The 6,532-nt window shown below is 36.8% G+C and overlaps 1 pseudogene; it reads left to right on the top strand.

The window, feature by feature from the left end:
• The first annotated feature begins 2,284 nt into the window (after positions 1–2,284).
• On the top strand, positions 2,285–2,864 carry LOC103112846 (securin-like; annotated as a pseudogene).
• The last annotated feature ends 3,668 nt before the right edge of the window (positions 2,865–6,532 follow it).

The following is a 6,532-nucleotide window of genomic DNA, read 5'->3' as shown; positions in this document are numbered from 1 at the left end:
TCTTAGGGGAGTCCTCTCCTCCCTTCAGCCTTCTTTTGTTGGTGAATTAGACTGGAGGTGGTATCTCAACTGGTAAACTTCCAGAGTGTTAGCAGCCTCTTAATCTCTCCCTAGGCTCCTCTCTGTCCAAGAATCACATGTATTTGCACTCACCGGTGATTTGTTGGGTTCACAAAGTCATTCTAAACCTGTCTTGTTGCCGTCCCAGGTGGTCTCCTTTGGTGTTCCTACTTGACCCAGGAGAGGAGAGGAAACACAGCTGCTGCTGCTCCATAGCCCCCCCAAATCTATTTTCTAAAAAAAAAAATCCCCTAAAATATTTGACTATATATTTTAATCCATAAATGACTCTCTAAGGTAGAGTCAGTCTCTCCCTCTCTTTTTTTTTTAAATTGAGACAGAGAAGGCTGAGAGAAAGATTTAGAGAACAGTATGATAGCATTTTCAGATCAGAAGATCATATAAATGCTAAAGGCATAGTTTATTTTTATTTACCAATGTAAATAGTAACTTTCTAAAATGAGGGAAGTATAAATTATGATGTAGATAGATGAATCAACAGAGTGTTGAACCGGTGTGCCCAATGAGAGTTTATTAATAGGGTATGTCCAACTAGCCTGTGTAGTTTTTGAGGGTAATGTATTGTTAATGCCTACACACACTGCTACATACTTACCAGTGATAAATGCTTCTAGAATTTAATTGAAGCCTTCGGGAGACCCTGATGTATTATCATGAAGCCCTATCCTTGACCTTGTCTTCTGTGATATTTATATCAGTGAAATGAATGGGGCCTTCATTTCAACTTATACAAATCTGCTATAAATGCTCCATTATACTAGAGCCAATAAATTACACATTAAAAGAAAATATTCAAAAATACATAATACCACAATATTTATTCAAAAAACATTTATTGAGTTGTCACTGTATAGTAAAGCTTCTACTATCCCACAGAAATGAAACTATTTTTGATAGTCTGGCACAAGATGACATTTAGTAGATTTTATGAGAAGTTCTGGATCTACATTTAAAAGAAGGAATTGCATAGGGTAACTCATCCAGTCATTGGAATGACTTTTAGGCTGATTATACAAAAATGTGAAGCCTAACAGTAGAATATTGCCAAATTATCTGAGTCAAGTTTATGCCAGGTTAATAGAAATTCTGTCTTGAAATAAATAAAAGGTTATTCTGCTGGGTCTGAACTAGTCAGACCACATCTATAATTTGACATTACATACAGGCTAAGCACAACATTCAAGACAGTACAGTCAACCAAATATAAAAAATGACATATGCACTAGCAATTATTCAGATTTAATTTAATTTATTAAAATCAAAGCAACTAGGAAAAATCGATACCCATACACCAGGAAAAAGAAAGGAAGGAACTAGAATTAGTTAATCTCACAAAATGAAGGCTAGCAACAACAACAACAACAACAACAAAATAACACACTCACTAAGGGTAATTATGTCAAAAGAGAAATAGGCTTGTTCTTTGATGCTTCAGGAAATTAGAAAGCAGCACACTTGGCTGCACTTATGAAATAACTGGGAACAACTACACCAGTTTCAAAAGATAAGTGGTATTTGGGGTTGGGGGTATGATGAGTTTCCTCTTCCATGAAGAAACAATATGGTTGTATATTTCTTAGTTCAATAACTTCTAAAAGTTTTCCTCTTCTGAAAAAAGAAATCTCTTGTTTTAAGATAAACCAACTAATGGGACAGAATGTAACTGTAGTATTTCATGGAGTTTATATATTCTACAATACATTACATATATTTTTCATCTTTGCAAATCCAAAAAGTATTAACATTTCTGGACATACAGAAAATAGTTTTTATATATTGTTCTATTGAAAAACTCATCTTATTAATGATATAATAGATCATTTCCTATCACATAGATTATCCACTGCTCCTTGAATTCTCTGTAATTACATATACATTGTTATTTGAAATCTTAACAGAATAGTTGTACATGCTCAATTAAGAGTATATAGGCATAAGACAGTCATGACTTTTATGATGATTTAATAACTTGAACAAATTTTGTATCTATATGATAAACATGAACTGCACTCTTTATCTGTGGCCAAAAATAGATGATATAAGATATATACACATTAAAAAAATAAACTTCTAAGATTCTCAACCAGATACCTAACAATTCTGTTTTATTTTTATTTATATAATGGAAATATTGGGGGTTTGGTTGAATTGAGCTGTTGATTCCAGTGCAGCTAGTACTCTTGAGTGAGTGAGCAAAGGCAAATTCAGAATGGCCACTCTGATCTTTGTCAATAAGGAAAATGAAGAACTGGACACCCTTTGGCTCCCAAGGATGGACTGAAGCTGGAGTCAGGGCTTTCAGCCAAAATTTTAGATGGGAGATCTCAGTTTTCAATACCACATGTTGGCAAGCTGTTTGATGCCAAGCCAGCCTTACTCAAAGCTGCAAGAAAGGCTTTGGGAACTATAGAAAGAACCACAGGAAAGTCTGTACAGACTAATGGACCCCTTGAACAGAAACAGAAAACTTTTTCTGCTGAAGCATTAACGGACAAGACTGTAGATGCAAAGAGCACTGCTCCTTTCTCGGATCACACCTATCCAGTAACAGAAAATCTCTATCCTTTTAATCTGCTAGATTTTGAGAGCTTTGACCTGCTTGAAGAATATCAGATTGCACAGTTGCCCTTGAGTGGCATGCCCCTCATGATTCTTGAGGGGGAAAAGGAACTAGACACGCTGCTGGACCTGGGTCCCCCTTGCCCTGTGAAGATGTCCACCCCACTGTGGGAATCTGATATGTTCCAGTCTCCTTCAAGCATTGTATGAACCCTGGATGTTGAATTGCCACCTGTATGCTATGGCTGACCTATTTAAACTTAACACTTGGCGGTTTATGTGTGCCTAACTTTGTATTAATAAAACAGTTCTTTAACAGACAAAAAATAAAAATAAAATGGAAATATTGGCAAGACTATAGGATAAGAGGGGTATATTTCCACACAATTCCCACCCCAATACCTATGTATCCCATCCCCTCCCTTGATAGCTTTCCTATTCTTTATCCCTCTGGGAGTATGGACCCAGGATCATTATGGGATGCAGAAGGTGGGAGGACTGGTTTCTGTAATTGCTTCCCCACTGAACATGAGCATTGGCAGGTCAATCCATACTCTCAGTCAGTCTCTTTCTTTCCCTAGTTGGGTGGGGACCTGGGGAGGTGGTGCTCCAAGAAACATTGGTGGGGTCCTCTGCTCTGGGATGTCAGGTTGGCATCTTGTTAGCATCTGGAACCTTCTGGCTGAAAAAGGTTAAGATATAAAGCAGAACAAATTGTTGATTGATCATGAACCTAAAAACAAGAATATTAAAGATGAAGACTTGGGCGTCTCCATTTTGGAAAAAGCTAGTAGGTATATTTTAATTATATTCCAAAGAGGCTATGACTTTACTAGTTTTTGCCTATATCTGACATCTAATATGCAGATGGATCCAGGTTATTGTTTGGGTAGATGGTGTCATAGTTGGAAAAAAGACTAGAAAGTTGGATCAAGGAAGCAAATAGCTCCCAAATATGGGAAAAGTATATAAATATCATTGACTGTAAACCCCATCGATTTGATCTGGGGTCCATATTCAGTACAGGAGCCTTTGTAACCCTGTAGGTCTGAGCTCAGATTCTGTGGACACAGCTAGGAACATTCCAGGCTGCAATAATTTCAGGACCCATCTTCCTCTGATAGTAGGAAGACTATGTCATCCAATCTCCTTTTGGAGAATGGAGCACTCCCTCCTATTATTGATCCACATTGAGGGCCAGGTCCTATAGGGGCCCACAGATGGGTCCATTATGTTGTTTCTGATGGAGATGACCAGTGACAGTGGTGAGAAGGTTCTGTTAGAGGTCTAGGCCCATCATGTTTGTGTGGGGAATCCCAGGACTCCCTGGCTAAGGCCCCAGCTGATGGAGTGGCCTGGTAGTGACTAAAGAGTCATCATTATTACTAAAGTGAAACATGATACATGCTGAAGTGGTACTGGTTGCACGGAATAGGTTGGGATCAGCAGATGCAGTAGCAATTTGTATGAATTGAGAGAAGCATGCAGGACAGTGAGCCCCACCCCAGAGGTTCCAGGACTGGGAGAAATATGAATTTAATGGAGAGTGGGGAAGGTTCCTGCTGTCTTAAGGTTTAAGAAGGCAAAAGACTGTTATTGCTATAACCTAATTATTTGGAAATTGAGTTAATTTTGAAAATTCCATTGTTAGGATTTGCTATATTACACAAGACCTCACCATAATGTATGTCCTTTTATGCTATTTAAATATAGCTGTATCTTATAAAGTAACACCACCTGTGTTCCTTCTATTCTCCCTGATCTAAGCTTTTAGAAGATTTAGTATTTCAGATAATATGTCATTATTAGAAATGTATTAATAATTTGAGCCCACTGTCAAAATTCAATCTGATTACCAATTTGAAGTCTTAAATTCTTAGATTGAAGGAACATGCATTCAGAGCTATGGTCTAAGCATCAAAAAGTTTGAGATATTCAATCCATATTTCCCCTCTCATATTGGTTAGTTATTTGTAAGACTATAAGTTAATAGGAGTGTATATTAACCCAATTCCCACCACCAAATGTCTGTTCCACTTCCCAACCCCCACTCCCCAGTGAAGCTGAACATCTACCCTCACCCTCCACCTAGAGACTTTTACTTTGGTGCCCTACTCCAAACTCAGTCAGATTCTGCTTTGAGTCTCCCTTTCTTTTCTTCTTTCTCAACTTGTTTCTTAGTGGGATCATCCCATAATCATCTTTGTCTTTCTGACTTATTTCACTTAACATAATCCCTTCTAGCTCCATCCAAAATGGGTTAGAAATGAGGGTTCACTGTTCTTACTAGCTATGTAGAGCTATCAGTTCTTATGTATATAGAGCATGCTATTGAAACTATGCAAATAGTTCTGTTATCTGTTTTATATAAGAACTAATGCTATTTCTTTTTTATCCAGAGATAAAACTTTCTTCTCTCAAAAAAATTGTGATGATTACCCCCAGTGATGATTATTATGCTTAGTGAAATAAGTAGAGGTGAAAGGCAACTACTTGATCATTTTACTCATATGTGGAATCTAGATAACTAATATACATGAACTTGGGAAAAAATCAGAAGCAGGCAATCATTTCTAAGATTTGTGAAAACCATGATGGTTATCTCTGGGATGTAGGAAGGTTGAGACACAGAATCTGGTGCTGAGTGTGGCATGGCACTATACATTATAACATTATAGTTTTATAGCCCATTATTAATCCCAAATAAAAATAGAATAAATAAAAGAGAGCTGAGTAGTAAAAAAATTAGTATCATAAAAAAATCATGAATCACTGATAAGAAGGGGCAGAATTCTAGCCAGTCTTAGAAAAATGAATCTGTCCTGAAATTTTTTCTTAAAATATTAAATGGCTTAGTGATTTTTATAAAGTTATCCCTTAATAAAAAGAACTCTCTCACAGTGTGACTATTGATAGTAAACAATACAATTTTCCTAACAGAAGCTATTAAGGGCAAAATTGTTCTCTTCTCAATTTGTAAAGATGTCAGTGATTCATTCAATGCACCTGTCAACAATGAAAACATGGTTCTTCTAATATAAATTAAATAATGTGTGATGATTCTAGGACAAGGAGCTAATTAAAAAACAGAAAAAAAAGAGCAATTTCTAATTTGGGAGACTATTAGAAAAGGCCACTGTAGAGATATAAAAGTCAAATTACAAGTATTTCTTAGTCATTTAATCTGAGCTAAAATTTACTTAGAAAAAAATATTGAATTGATACTGTAAAGATGATTTGCAGAAAGACTTTTGATGTAACCATAAATTTTTTAGCTTTAAGCAAATTTAAAAATAATTATCAATATGTAAGTGATTTAAATGATATTAGATATAAATGCAGTAGCTACAAGCATTATTCTAACAACAGGAGCAAACATATTAAGCATACTTTTTTTTTAAATTAGAATATTGCTCAGCTCTGTATGACTGTAGTACCAGGGTTTGAACATAGGAACTCTAAGCCTCAGACATGAAAACCTAAATCCCTCTCTCCATTGTTACCAGTCATGTCTCTCAGGAACAACACAATAAGCCCCTCTGTAGGCCCCCATAGGACCTTGCCCTCAACGTTGACCAACAACGGCAGAGAATGTTCCACCCTCTGAAGGGAGGCTAGACAACATATTCTGTGTTCCACCTGAGGAAGATGGGTCCTGAAATTGAGGCAGCTTGTAATATTCCTACTTATGACCACAAAATGTGCGATCAGATCTACAGGGATTCAGAGGTCATATAGGCTCCTAAGCTGAATATGGGCCTCAGATCACATCAGATCAATGGGGTTTATGGTCAACAATATTTATACATCTTTCCCATATTTAGGAGCTACACTCTTCCCTGATCCAGCTTTCTGGTCCTTCTGCCAGCCATGACAGCATCTCCCCGGATGA

The sequence above is a fragment of the Erinaceus europaeus genome, chromosome 8, assembly GCF_950295315.1.
Source record: "Erinaceus europaeus chromosome 8, mEriEur2.1, whole genome shotgun sequence".
NCBI classification, from domain to species: domain Eukaryota; kingdom Metazoa; phylum Chordata; class Mammalia; order Eulipotyphla; family Erinaceidae; genus Erinaceus; species Erinaceus europaeus.
The sequence above is the reverse complement of the archived record's forward strand: the minus strand, read 5'-3'. Positions and strand labels throughout refer to the sequence as shown.